The sequence below is a fragment of the Anthonomus grandis genome, chromosome 1 (genome assembly GCF_022605725.1).
Source record: "Anthonomus grandis grandis chromosome 1, icAntGran1.3, whole genome shotgun sequence".
Taxonomy (NCBI): Eukaryota; Metazoa; Arthropoda; class Insecta; order Coleoptera; family Curculionidae; genus Anthonomus; species Anthonomus grandis.
This window is the reverse complement of record NC_065546.1, coordinates 52,159,279-52,173,428: the sequence shown is the minus strand read 5'-3', so window position 1 is coordinate 52,173,428 and position 14,150 is coordinate 52,159,279. Positions and strand designations below refer to the sequence as shown.

The 14,150-nt window shown below is 35.1% G+C and overlaps 1 protein-coding gene and 1 long non-coding RNA gene across 11 annotated transcripts in view; one reads left to right on the top strand and one right to left on the bottom strand.

Annotated features, from left to right (window-relative positions):
• The window catches only part of LOC126748022 (protein groucho), a 157,195-nt gene that overhangs the window by 14,576 nt on the left and 128,469 nt on the right, over positions 1 to 14,150 (top strand). The window lies entirely within an intron of this gene.
• LOC126748622 (uncharacterized) lies at positions 1,023 to 5,803 on the bottom strand. Its single transcript, XR_007664788.1, has 2 exons — positions 5,600 to 5,803; positions 1,023 to 1,311 (listed from the first exon to the last, which is right to left on the bottom strand). It is a non-coding gene; the product is annotated as an uncharacterized LOC126748622 (long non-coding RNA).

Here is a 14,150-nt window from a genome sequence, read left to right as displayed (position 1 = left end):
TTGGAGAGAAATCAAAGAAGAAGATCTGGAAGACATGTGGTTCCAATAGGACGGGGCCACAAGTCACACAACACAGGCCAACCGAGCTCTTTTGCAAGAGAAGTTTCTAGGACGTTTAATTTCAAGATTAGGTGATATGTATTGGCCCCCAAGATCCTGTGATCTCACACCTTTGGATTTTTTTTGTGGGGCTATGCGAAAGATCGTGTCTACGCCAATAACCCTCAAACTCTTCAACAACTTAAAGCCAACATTCGTGAAGTTCTAGCCGAGATATCACCTGAAATGTGCCGAAAAGTGATTGAAAATTTTCTTAAAAGGATTGAAGTTTGTCAGAGGTCCCGCGGTGGACATTTAAATGATATTGTGTTTCACATATAATGGAATGATTCAATCTTTAAAACAAAATAAAAATCTGAATATCTTGTGTGTTTTATTTAACTTTACTTTCCCAAGCATAAAATGGATAACCCTTTATAAGCGTCAATTACTTATCAAATCATATGATGAAAATAAGGGGCTTTGTGGATGCGACTCTTGAAATGCCTTCTTTTATTTCCCTTGTTCATTATTTGGTGCCGAAAGTTTTTGTACTAAGTTAGGAGTAATAATTTAGGTCATTTAATTTGTTTAAAATATTATTGGTTTACTTAAGTAGATGAAATTATGAATCTAAATCAGTTTACGATGTTTCCCAAAGTTGCTAAAAATTGCATCTGAAGCAAGCTAATAATGATATGGAGTAGTTTGGAGTAACACAATTTTCATAGTTTGGGACAGGAGCACAGTTATTTTTCAAGGTTTTTTTACCATTTTTATCAAAGTTTCATGCTCAGACTCAAAAATTAAACGTCGTGTCATAAAATCTAAAAAACGTGGACACGAAAAAGTGTTATTTTGTTTGAGCTGTAAAATATGTAAGAAAAAAATTTCCGGGAATATTTAGATATTTTGAATTCTTGTCGGCATTTTTGCCTCATTTTAACCGACTATTTTCATTATGTAGAAATAAAAAATGCATCATTTTTTCAATTTTTCCAATTTAATTAAACATATTAGGAGAATATAATGCAACATTACATATAAACAAAATAAGATGTACAAAATTAGACTATAAAATATCGTCCAATAAACTACATGTTACACACTTCAGCAAGCTGCATCTTGATACTATTCTCCCCATAGGATTTTTAAGATGGTTTACCATTTTCTCAATCCTCCATGACCCCAGGCTCCATTACCACCCCATCCTCCATGGCCACCCCATGCTCCAGCTCCCCAGCCACCTGGTTGAGGCTGAGGTTGAGGAAACTGAAGAAGAAAAGAAAACTGAGTTGCAAGAAACAGGCAGATCAACGCTGTAGTATAGTCCGCTGCAAGCGTACCATTGTCATGAATTGACAGGGGTCTCAAATAGTCCGCGAGATTGATTAAAGACTACATATTGTGGTTAGGCAACAAGCTTCGCAAGGTTATTCAGTGGAAGAAGCGGTTGAAAACAAGATTTATCAAGTAAACAATATTTTTATTTAGGTAAAGGCTTAAACAGTATTCAGTATTCTTGTGTAAAAGTAACTGAATGGCTGGAATTTTATACGGCCCATTATACAACCAAGAAAATGCTAAGTTATATAAATATTGTAATTAATTTTTGTTTGGTGAGACAATAAATAAATAGGCAAAATGAACCATAATTCGAAAATGCATGAAATTGATCACGTCAAAAGGGATATAAAATCTGATAAGTACACATATACGTGAAACGTTAAACTGCATTTAGACGACAAGTCCAAAGTTGGCCCCACTCTTGGAGACTAAGGTCTTAACCAATGCTGGTGATTATCCATGAAGGTGAATCCAGACGACAAGGCCAATATAGGAGACCAACGTTTTAATGCGGATTATGTATTAATCTGGCAGGCATTAAACATTTTTATATTCTATCCAGACATGGATGGTCTTGGTTCATTTTGATTTTCGGTTGTCGGAGTAAAGATTTGTCACTTATTTGTCACTCCCAATAAATTTTACACCAAGGTTAAGCAAATTCTTCTAGACTGCCAACGAGATGCCTAGTAGTATGTTTAATACAAACTGCAAAATCAACTAAGACCAAAGATAAGCTGGCCGTTCAATCTTTCTGTTGTAGTTCTCATTTGTCTATTCTTGTTGCATTCCGTCGCATGCCAGCCAAATTGCTTTGCCAATTTTTGTTTCTGCCCTTTTTAGTTTTAGTTTTGTTTTTTTTTTAGGTTAATTAGGTTTTTTTTGTCTTTATTTATTATCGTTTCAGTTTCAATATGATGGTTTATAATGTCTTTTTCTTGTTAAGGCCTGTTTCACGCAAATTGCGCTATCGGTTTTATATAATCTCGAAGCAGTTCCTTTTACCAAAAATTGTCAAATTTTTCTTTCTCATGTAATTATATTTATAACTATTTTTTTTTTGGTAATAAAGTTTTTTTGACTTTGATATGGCAAACTACCCATTATCCATGAGTAGTTTGATGAGGTTGTTCTCAAAATTGATTAAAGCAGATATTAAATTCTTTAATTACATTCGACGCCCCTGACATCATAAATCGACAAGGGACTAAAGGGAAAAAGGGACCGCATCGACAAGAGGATCCGAGAGGATCGACAGCTCGACGAATTGAATACTGAAGCAAATTAGAAGGGAGACCCGGGTCTCCTATTATGTTACGGAATCATGCCAATTACCGGACCGAGCCCGATTTTCCGCGGCGAGGGGGGACGAAGGGCGCGAGGCCCTTCTGGTGCTCCAACTGACATTAGGGGTTAATTTTAATGATGGACGAAAAATAGCTCGCAGTTACGTAGCGGTTGAAAGGATTTACGGAACTGGATTGCGTTTAATGAGCTGGATGCGAGCGGGACGAGGACGACATTATCAACTTTTTATTGCCCTCTTCGACGACGGGTTTTGAAACACTAATGAGTGAGATTAAGTATGTCTAAATAAGTGTATACTTAGTGGTTTATCAATTAAAATAAATCAAATCAAAAGTAATTTATTTGCCATAAAGAGTCAATACATTCCTAGAAGCAAAATAAAGATAATATATTTAATATTTTAAATTACATCTTCTCCCGGCAAAAAGGTCTGTCCCGCGATTTTCAACAACCGATACTCTAGCTACTGACAAAAAAAGCCAAGAGTGGGACAAACCCGTCAACAAAAAAACCACAAAAAAATCATCAAACTAAATAAATTATTACAGAAAAAATAACAACAGATTTGCACGCGTGTGCGCTAAGAATCAACATAAGTAATTAATATTTTAATATATTTTTATTTATAGTATAATTTTTCCATAATAATTAATTATAAGCCTGAGGCTAGAGGGAGACACTAAGAAGACAACACTAACTACACACACTGGAGAAGAGGGAATGTTTACTTGTATTATATTTTAGGTCAAAAAGCGAATACGTGCACCTTTTTTGTTAAAAAACAGTCACACGTAGATTTTTTTTATCGAAAATGTTTGCATGTTACATTTATTCAATTTTTGAAGGTGGTAGACAATGGTACAGTGAAAACATCTTGTCGGACTTGCATTATCTTATTTATTTAATGTAACACGACGTTTCGGTTGGTAAGTATCTCCAACCGTTATCAACTGACGTCAGTTTACACTTGATAACGGTTGGAGATACTTACCAACCGAAACGTCGTGTTACATTAAATAAATAAGACAATGCAAGTCCGACAAGATGTTTTCACTGTACCATTGTCTACCACCTTCAAAAACAGATTGGATAACCGGTACGGACCCGGAACCAGCAACCTATTTAGAGGCTTTGAGAAAACCAAGATAAAGATGACCAAGGAGGAGGAACACATCAGCTTCCTGCGAGAAACAAGAGACGCCAATGTCATTCCTACTGGTCTACGTCTCAAAACCGCTATACCAGGTAGAAGATCAGAACGTATTCTTGAACGTGCTAGTATGGAGCTGCTGCGATCTCAACTTAGCTACCACCGTTGGAAGAAAGCAAAAATAGAAATCGAATGCATTCAGCGATTCGAAGAAATCAAAGAAGTTACATTGGAGGAAGACTATCAACCAATCTTTGACTCGTCAGTTTACACTTGATAACGGTTGGAGATACTTACCAACCGAAACGTCGTGTTACATTAAATAAATAAGACAATGCAAGTCCGACAAGATGTTTTCACATTTATTCAATACATTACATTGAAAGATCAGATGCGATCGGATTATTGCGGCTTTAAATAGTTTATTCTGGGTTGCAAGTAGAGTGCTTTAGATTTTCCCTTTGATGATATAAACAGCTCTTCAAACCCCATTTTGCCAGTAGATATAAAATTGCCAAAATTAAACATTGCAATCCCTTAAGAAAGTGTCAGAAATTCAGTCAATAAAGTTCTTTACATTTCATTCTGGTGGTGTTAGGTTATTTTTTTATTTGCAAATTTAAGATGCTTTTATATAAGCAGTTATTATTTCTTTCCTATTATTCTATTATGTTAAACTATCAACGGGTTTAATGACAAAAGTTCCCTTTTGTCATATTTGTTAGTTACAGCCTTACCAAACCGAATTATAAATTAAGTTAAGGGTTTTTATCATCATCGTTTAAGTATAATCTGTAGAACTAGTAGAGACTACTTAGAACCTTTGATTTTCTTTTTTCATAATAGCTATCTAAAAACTCATTTAATTTTTTTAGAGAAAAAATAACAAACACTATTGCAAAAAAGATCTACCTGACTTTTTATTTGATGCATAAAACCTTTCGCTACGTCGGATACGCGGCTGAGTAATTACTTTAGAAAAGAATGAAAATTAAAATCCTTGCGCCTGTCGGCGTCGGTAAAGTTGATGCGTCGTTCTGCGACATGATAAACGCTATTTCTATGCGAGGTGCGATCGAGTGCCTCTATACCGTAATACCAGAAGCGTGATATTTTTGAATGATCTATTGTTTCATATATCCAGCAAAAATGGACACCGAGAACGGACAAATAAAAAAAGAATTCTGTAATCTATGAAACAGTGCGCCTTTTAGGCAAGTTGAGAGCTATACGGGGTGGAGTAAGATGTGTTAGGGTGATATTAATTAATATAATTCAAACAGCATAAAAGAAATTAATTAGGTTATTAAAAATATTTCGGTGGTGCGTGCTAAAAAGTATTTTCGGTTATCGACTTCTAGAAAACTTAGAATCCAAGATAAAAAGGGAGATAATTTATTAAAGGAGTCACAACAGGATCAGCAAATTACCTGGAAAGGATTAAGTATAAGCTTATCGTATGCTGTTTTTTACTCTAATCAAAAGAAGTAAAGAATGTATGTGATACTACTTGGTTTAGCGCTGATTCAAATGTCAAGCATTAACTAATACATAGGATGATTGGTCTTCATCACATAGGTAGTCTGGTTTTGATGATAGATTCACGTTCTTTGTAGTTCGGATTTTAATACCAGTGAATATGTTGCATATTTTTACACTCTTTTAAGGTCATATATGTTTTACTCGTTACCAAATATGCAGATCTGATCAACTCGGATCTTGGATGCAAAATTTAACATTATTAACTATATATACCTTTTTCTTGTGATGATAACATGCCCGCAAAAAGGATAGTCACAGTTCTCTGCAATATTTCAGGGTGATCCCGTGATATCTTAATCTATTGATATCTTAAGTTTTCATGTAATAGGTCTTAATAATAATAAGGCCCCTCTAATTGATTCCATAGTCAAAAATACGAATTTGACCCCAAAATTGGCAATGTTTTGACAATTTGTTAAAGGCTTAGAATATTGAAAGGCTAGAATTAGCATTGCCATGGAACTATTGACAGTTTGTTTGCTTGCAACATCTCTGATGCAATGATGCCAAATGCTTACGTAGAAATGGCAAAAAAATACTTTTTAATATCATACATATAGAAGTCAACATTCAAAGTTAAATGAATGTATATAACGTATATTACAGAAAAAGGCAACAACATTGCAACGCCGCTCGATCGCATTGTTGATTCCACCGACACAAGTAATCTTTACCAGTGACGTCGTCAAAAAATATTTACATGATAAATATTTATTATTGATAGAATATGCTTTAAATTATAAACAATATTACCGTTTATGAACTCTTTATGCATTTTTTTAACGTACTTCACTAGGGTAAAGGTAATTATCTTAAAAAAATGTATTTTTATGGAAATTAAATATTTTATGATTATTATAGATTTCTAAATAAGCTTTTATTATTCTACGTTTTTTACAAAAACACTGAAATGACTTTTTCCTTTTTCAACCAAAAAGTAAAGAAAAAACACAGAACTTCACAAATGCCGAATGTAAGCACAAAGCTGTTTGTCAAGATGACATTTTTGCAAGATCAAATCAGCTTTTGTCTGCGATATTGCAACAAGTTAAAAAATATCCATAAGTTAAATTAACATTATTATATGGGTTAATATATAGCTGAAAATTTCTTGTTTTGAAAATGCGTGTAAACTTGACAACACAGAATCGATGTATATGTTAGTAAACAAAACACCCCTCTGTGCACATGTTGAACTCAAACAAAGTTGTTGTTTACTAATTCTAGCCTTTCAATGTTCTAAGGTTAAAGGGCATTAAAAAGTGAGCTGTAGTGTTCCCAAATATAACAGCTCTTTGTTAGTGGAATTATTAAACCTTTGTAAACTGTTACTTTTGTGTCTTGAGAAAGCTGTCAGGCTTCCAAGATAGTTGAAGTGTCCAACATATTTAAAGGAAAGTAGATTTTATGATGCTCCAGTGAGAAATGACATTGTCATAATCATACAAGACAAACAAGGACCTAAAGCCTTGTATGCCTATGCGTAGTTCTCAAAAATAGTCTGTGCTATAACGATAAGTCTACAGTTATCAGCATCTTGAAGGTCAGTTACGTATTTAACTCGAACTTTAGAATCTTTTAATGTTAAAAAGGCCTCCGTCGAAAAATGAAATGTAAACTTTTCCGAAGGGTTAAACCAAGGGATGAGATTTTTTAATGGTACCTTCTAAGTTCCTTAGGATTAGTCGTCCTATGACTTTACCCTTGGCTGATGAGCCTGCAACTTTTCGTATCAGTTGCCGATTGACCGTGTTTGTGGATCAGTATCTGGACTAACTTCCATTGGGTTGGAAAGTGCATGTCAGGGAAAACTGCATTTAAATTGTAGCTAGAATAGTGTATCGCGCTGTGGTCTGGTGGACGGCAACAAACAGGTCGACTTCTGCAGCATCCTCCACCCAGTCAACAAATATTAGTCCTTTCCAATTTCTCATATCCCTTTCCTAGACCTTGTCCTACCCCCTGCCTTGGTGGCTATTCCTATTCATGCCGGTAGGCAGGTCGGATGATACCAGATGCATCGTGGGAGAGGCGACAACCTCCATTGAGAAGTTTTTTAAAAGTTTTGTAGAGAATAACTAACCTCATTACACAGTGGGGTTTGTAAATTGAAATAGAATCCCTCGCTCAGTATACGTATACTAGAGACGAAGACACAGAAATTGGTTTGAATAACCGTGACCTCTTAGACCAAGGAAGAAGAACAACAAACAGGTCATCAAATGCTTAAAAACTAGGTAGACTGCGGAGGCTGCTGGTCTCGGCATTACAGGTAGGATGATAACCATACCAGGTGCACCGCTTAACATCCTCCTGAATTTTCCGGAACTCCCACTGTGGATATGATAGCAGGGCGTACATCTATCACCAAACAGGATGGCAGAGAAGAAAAGGCTAATTCTGCTGCCCCTCAATGCCAAGCCAGAGGATACTATATGGGTAGGAGGTTCCTTTAAAGTTGACGTAGCAAGCAGGGAGGAATGCCCTAACATAGAGACTCGACTTCGAATGGATTTGCAAATATGGTACACACTACACAGACGATTCAGAGAGACTGGAACTGAAACTACAGGACCTTAACTGGAAAGGCCTGCTCTACTTCATTAAGAGGACGAGTCGCCTACTTAGGGAGACTAGAGAGGGTGGTCAGGAGTAATGACGGGGTTTCAGGGGTTGACGGAAAGGGATTTTAAGGCTATTGCCAAGCTTGCGAGAGAAACGTTGCGATTCAGACGCTGTATTGAAAAATCTTTGCATGTGGCAATGATGGTTTGTGTCGAGGTATTTGAAGAAAAGCCGAAGGAAAAGAAACTACAGTATTCATCCATTTAACACATAGAGGTGTGAATTTATAATACACGTTCTGTGTTTTTCTCAACATTATTGAGTTTATCCCAGTTTTGTACTACAGTACTTATTTCGGTCCACAATTTTCCCTTGATGTCCCTATTAGACTAATCCTTTAACTTTGTATTCCAAACGGGGGGCCGTGTTTGAATTTCATTTTTAAATAATCTAGTATCAAACTTTTTTTTTATTTCACCTTCCGCACGTATCCTGCTCTATTTAGCAGGCTATGGTTCTTTTAATATTGAAGCCTGTGTTTGGAACGCTAATATGACCATCTACATTGAAAACAATGGAGAGCGTTTTGGTCGCGACGTCTCAAAAATGTTCATAAAAGCTTTTAAAAATCAGTCGCTGTCGCTGGTCGCAAGCCTGGCCACTTACATAAGAATCAATACAATACACAAGTGCGTCCGGATCACAACGTTTCTGTCGCAAGCTTGGCCGTACCCTAAGAATCAATGCAATACACAAGTGCGTTCGGATCGCAACGTTTCTTTCGCGACCAGGTCGCAAGCTTGGCCGTAGCTTTAGGCTAGCTGTCGGCGTTACTGGTGTCGCCGATTAACTTTTTTTTCGAGTTTCATCCCACACATCCCCTGTGCTCTTTCAGATAGGTTGTTGCTGAATTGGTGTGCTCATCCTGCAGCTGTACCCGTAAAGTAGGTTCTTCAGGAAAATATCGATTGTGCTAAAAGTGTTCCTTTTCAGATGATCGCGGTCTTTGACGCCCTATCTGATCTTTTTAGGAAGGCACGTGTTGTTGGAGGTATTGGGAGCGGTACACTTTGCAGTTCTCCTGCAATTCTCCTTAGCTTTAAAAAAGGGCTTAGCATGAGAGAAGCTGAGGAATTTATGACTCTTCACTGGAGCTTTATTAAGTAGAAGTACTGGCGTACTCGTCTTGTATCTTCTGTGATTCTTACGAATATTCTTTCTTAACCGGAGACTAAGTAGCTTATGGAAGCTTTCTTTCAAAAGCAAGTTTAATAATTTTTTATGGTAGATCAATGGTTTTAAAGATTTTCTATAAGTTGGATTTATTTATATTTTGCAAATGATAAATAAATTAATCGGCGTTGCGTTATGAGTAACGTAGACCTTTCTCTTAACACTGGTTTCAAATCATTTTTCTCATGTTGCAGTTGCGTCATCTTTAAATTTATTGTATATCATGCAACAGACAAAATGTATTTTTTAACCTTTTTTCTAAACAGTTTATATACTTGATATTATATTGATGTCTAAATCATTACCCCATAAAAAACATGTGATCAGCTGCTTCCCTTGCCACATATACAGATTCGTATCCGCCTTAAATAATACGCTTATTTATGACCGATCGAGCTGTAAAACGTCACGTCGTTTGGTTTCTCGCATTATATTATTTTCTTTTAGCTTTTAATACCATTGCTTTAAAAGAGCGTGGGATGAAATTAAAAGCGAAGTATCCTCGAAAGCTTCTATATTATCGTTGTCGGACTCTTGCCCTTGGCGCAATTACTGTAGCTTGTTTGCTTGATCCATACAGTAATGTAACCAGAGGTATAAGGTTGTTGTACTTTCCAGTTTAGTAATTAAATTACATAAAATATTCGAGTAATAAAGAGGGTAATATAATTATTTTTTATAACTTTTACAGTAATAAATCATAAATTAGTTTGAACCCCCTTAAATGCAAATAATGCAATCATCACCGTTTTGATATTATTTGGTGCATATTACATCACCCCCAGCCTATTTACGGTTGATGTACTCTATTTATCAATGCTCAGCGTGAGTTTCACAATGTGAGTCATGTTCATGTTGTTATGGTATTATTGGATTTTATAATTTGGTCGGGGTGCTGGGGTAGGCGAATTAATGAATCTAAAGTAATAACTGTTAAACTCACTGAAGTAGAATATGTTTACGCATATAAGGTATTTATTTTTAAAATAAATCGCTGAAATATATCGATGAGAAACACAGTAATTGTAAAAAATCTTATTATTTATTGTATTGTATACATATTACTAAAATTGTATACATTTACAAAATTGAACATGTGTGTGAATTGATTTGGTAAAAAAAATATTTTTCCTTGTACTAACTTTAGAGATACTAATAGCAACCTTTTAATTTTAAAGAAAATACTAGTTTCAATGGGTATCTGTTTAGTTTTAATTATTATAATTATTGTAAATGGCCGTCTTTTTAAGCCTCTTTGCAAGCTTTATGTTAAGAGCCCCAATAATAATAATAAAAATATGAATAGTTTTAAAGTTCGACTTCCTCTTTGTGCCCTTTTAAATGCCACCAGGCTAAGAAAAACATTTTAATCCAGTTAACATTGGGGACCATGATATAAACGGAGAACCGTATCAAAATTGAGTATTTGGGTTATTTTATTTGCGACCTTCCGAGAATTCGACTTCCGGCATAGCGATGTTCGAACAGTGCCGAAAGATTGCTCATGCTGACCTTCACTAAAAGTTAAGATTTGAAAAAAGAAATGACAAAATGGGTTAATATACAATGAAATTGCCAGGTAGGTATAGTTCTTTTATCGTTATTTAGTTGAAATTCGTAATAAAAGAAATTAATGCTCACAACCACCTGTGGAAAGCACTGAATCTAATTTTCGAAATTTATTTTTACTACCATTTAAAAGCCTAATTTATAAAATATTAATTATGCCATATTTAATATTTATTTAAGACGTTCAGTCGCCTGGATAACGGTCTACAGAAATTTTGTGATGTGTTGTATTATTTACGTTTTGTCTTATATTCGCGCTACGCGATCTACGTATAGTTTGCTTATGCCGAGACCTACCTACAGCGAGAGACTTTCAAATGCAGACTTGCTAACTTTTGAAAAACGAAACTTCGTGCTGATTTTTACAAAAGTTTATTGAAAAGCAAATTTGCTGTACAATTTACAAAGAATTGCTAAATTTGCAATAAACATATAACAAACAATTACAAAGTGTACTTAGAGGTACAGTAGAAATAAAATAAAATTAACCTAGGCATACATGCACGCAAATTACAAGTCATCAAGGTTCCGCAACATAGGTATAGATAGGTCAAGAAAATTCTGTGAAAGAATAATTAGCAGATCTCAATAAAACTTCTTTAATGACAATATCAAATTTTCGTCTATTCAAGTTGCGAATCCTTAAAGGCAATAACTTATACATGAGCTTTCCGTAGTGAAAAATAGTATTTCTACTTAAAGTGCTCCGAGACTGTGGTACCTGAAGGTTTTGTCCAGAACGTGTTTGGTAATTATGTATATTAGCCCTTTGTTGGAAGGTATTAGAATGTCAAAGAATGTCAAAGGCATTAGAAGATCATAGAGAGTTAGTATTTTGTAGTGTTGAAACAGAGGCTTACAGTGGTCCCTATAGTCTGCACATGATAAGACCCTAACAGCTCTCTTCTGCAGAAGAAACAGAGAATGTAACTTAGTACCAGTACAGTAAAAGAAACAGGACGCCATACCTTAGGTGAGATTCAAAAAGGGCATGATATACTTCTTTTGAGATACCTGGGTTATTAATATCCGTAGCTACTGTTCTTGTTGCATAAATAGCTGATGATAAACTTTTTAATAGTCGATCATTAGTCCCAGGAACTTATACTCACCCACTCTCTGAACCAAACTATTGTGAATTTGTAAGGATATTCTAGGAGAGAGTGTGTTTGGAAAAACTATAAATTTAGTTTTAGAAGTATTTAAAGCTAACCTGTTTTCATCAAACTAGCATTTTATTTTGTGCAAGTCCTCGTTAATTACGCTCTGCAGTAATTATTTGGGCTGTGATCTAAAAGAACTATTTGAAAAAAATCGGGATATTAGACTTCGCCGTCACACTTTAAAATAAAAAAAAACAGATTTTTTTGCCAAATAGGGTGTTCGATGTTTGGAATTCGGTACCCGTAAATGTCATAACTGGTCCTTCTGTAAACTGTTTTAAGAATCGTCTGGACAAATTGGACATATTTAGTGTTTAAATTTGGAAGTAATTCATAGAGCTATACAGAATGTGAATTTTTGGTTTTTATCTAATAAAATAATAATAATAAATCATTTCTGCAGTATAAATTGGTAACGACGGATACTTATAACTTATATGTACTTTAACTTTTTTTCTAGTCGTAGGATGGAATTTATTTGTTATTAAAAGTTAGGTTAAGAAACTGAAGACCCTTTTCGTCTAAAAATAGATTTCTTCCTATAACCTCTCCTTTTTTAAGTGGTTGGTTAAAACTTATATTGGCGGTCACTAAAAATTACTCTTTGGTTGGCGGAATTAATATAATGTTATCCTATCAACCTTGATGCCTAATTGGTTAAAGGAGTAATTTCTTTTGGGGAATATACAGGGTGGGCCATCGAAAACAGTCCAGAAAGGTTTGGGGTCCTTTTTTAAAAAAATTAAAAAAAATTGCTCGGACCCGTCGATTTTTTATTTTAGGTAGACATTTTTTTTTTAACACTTTCAACCCCTTGACGAAGGTTGCAACCACTCTCAAAATCTTAAATAGGAGTGGGGTCAAGTAATAGCTTATTTTAAAGGTCTTTTTATTCTAGTTACAACTGCCAAGTTTGAAATTGCTAACTTGAGTTTTCGCAGTATGACAGCTTGTCAAATATTTTAAAACAATATACCATTGTTTAATACTTTTAGAGGCTCTTGATTTACAAAACAAAAACGCTCGCATCTGTCGATTTTTGATTTTAGAAAAACGATTTTTTGTTTAAATTTTTAACCCCATAGCTTCAACCCCTTAGCGGGGGCGACATTCACCCTTATTTTTTAAATGGAAAGGGATGTGTTGTGATACAACCTTACAACCTTTGAAAGGGCATTCAATTTTCTTTAAAATAGCGTTCCAGAGAAATCTAATTTAATTTTATTGATTAGTACTTACGCATTATCTTATTAAATGTTGAAAATGTCCGCCGTTTACCTCCATAAAATAGTACAGTAACTGTTCAAAGTGTTCCCGGGCATTGTGAAGAATATCGGGTGTTATTTGTTGGCATTCTTGAATGATGCAGTTCCATAAATCTTCTAACAATTCAGGTTGGATGGCATACATTTTCGATTTCAGATGTCCCCACAAAAAGAAATCAAGAGGAGATAAGTCGGGTGATCTCGCGCGGGTCATTCGATAGCACCCCTTCTTCCAGTCCATCTATCAGGAAACATTTTATGCCGTACTGGTAATGCATAATGGGGAAGGAGCCCCGTGTTGCTGAAATATCGCATTTTCTTTATGGGAGCGTTGGTCGTTTTTCATAATTTCAATCAATGCTGGGTTAACGGCATTTGGGTTTTTTTTTCCTAATTTCAGCAAAAACACACTACTTTCTCTAATTTGGAATCATCTATCTCACCGTTCACTTTTTCGAATAAGGTCTGAATACTTTCTAAGCTTGATGGCATATGAGTTTGTATATGGATTTATTCCATGTTGTGGTGATTGCTAATTATGGAGGTGGCCTTATTAGTACGGGAAAACGCTTTTTAGGCAGATTACATGATTTAGATTAGGTGTTAACAAATAATATAATAATCTCATCAACTTTCGTGATAGGTAGCAGGCATTTGTATGGTTTTTAAGGTCAGCCTAAGTTAGATTTTACAGTAGGTTTGTTTAAAAAGATGTCTTGCATAAGAAGGCGGTCAGAATGTTATCTAATGAACCTACTTTAACTTAAAATAATAATATCTATAACTTAAAAATTAGGATTATTTTTTGTCAACCATATCGAATCTTCTGTGCCTGAGATCTTCTGTGAGTGGGCTCTTGTAAAGTTTAGGTATTGAAAAGAATGGCAGTATGAACCTGCGGGGTTGTTAGGAGGCCTACCCCGATTCAGACGCTAATCATTTAACTTACATGGCAAGTTAGTGGATAAT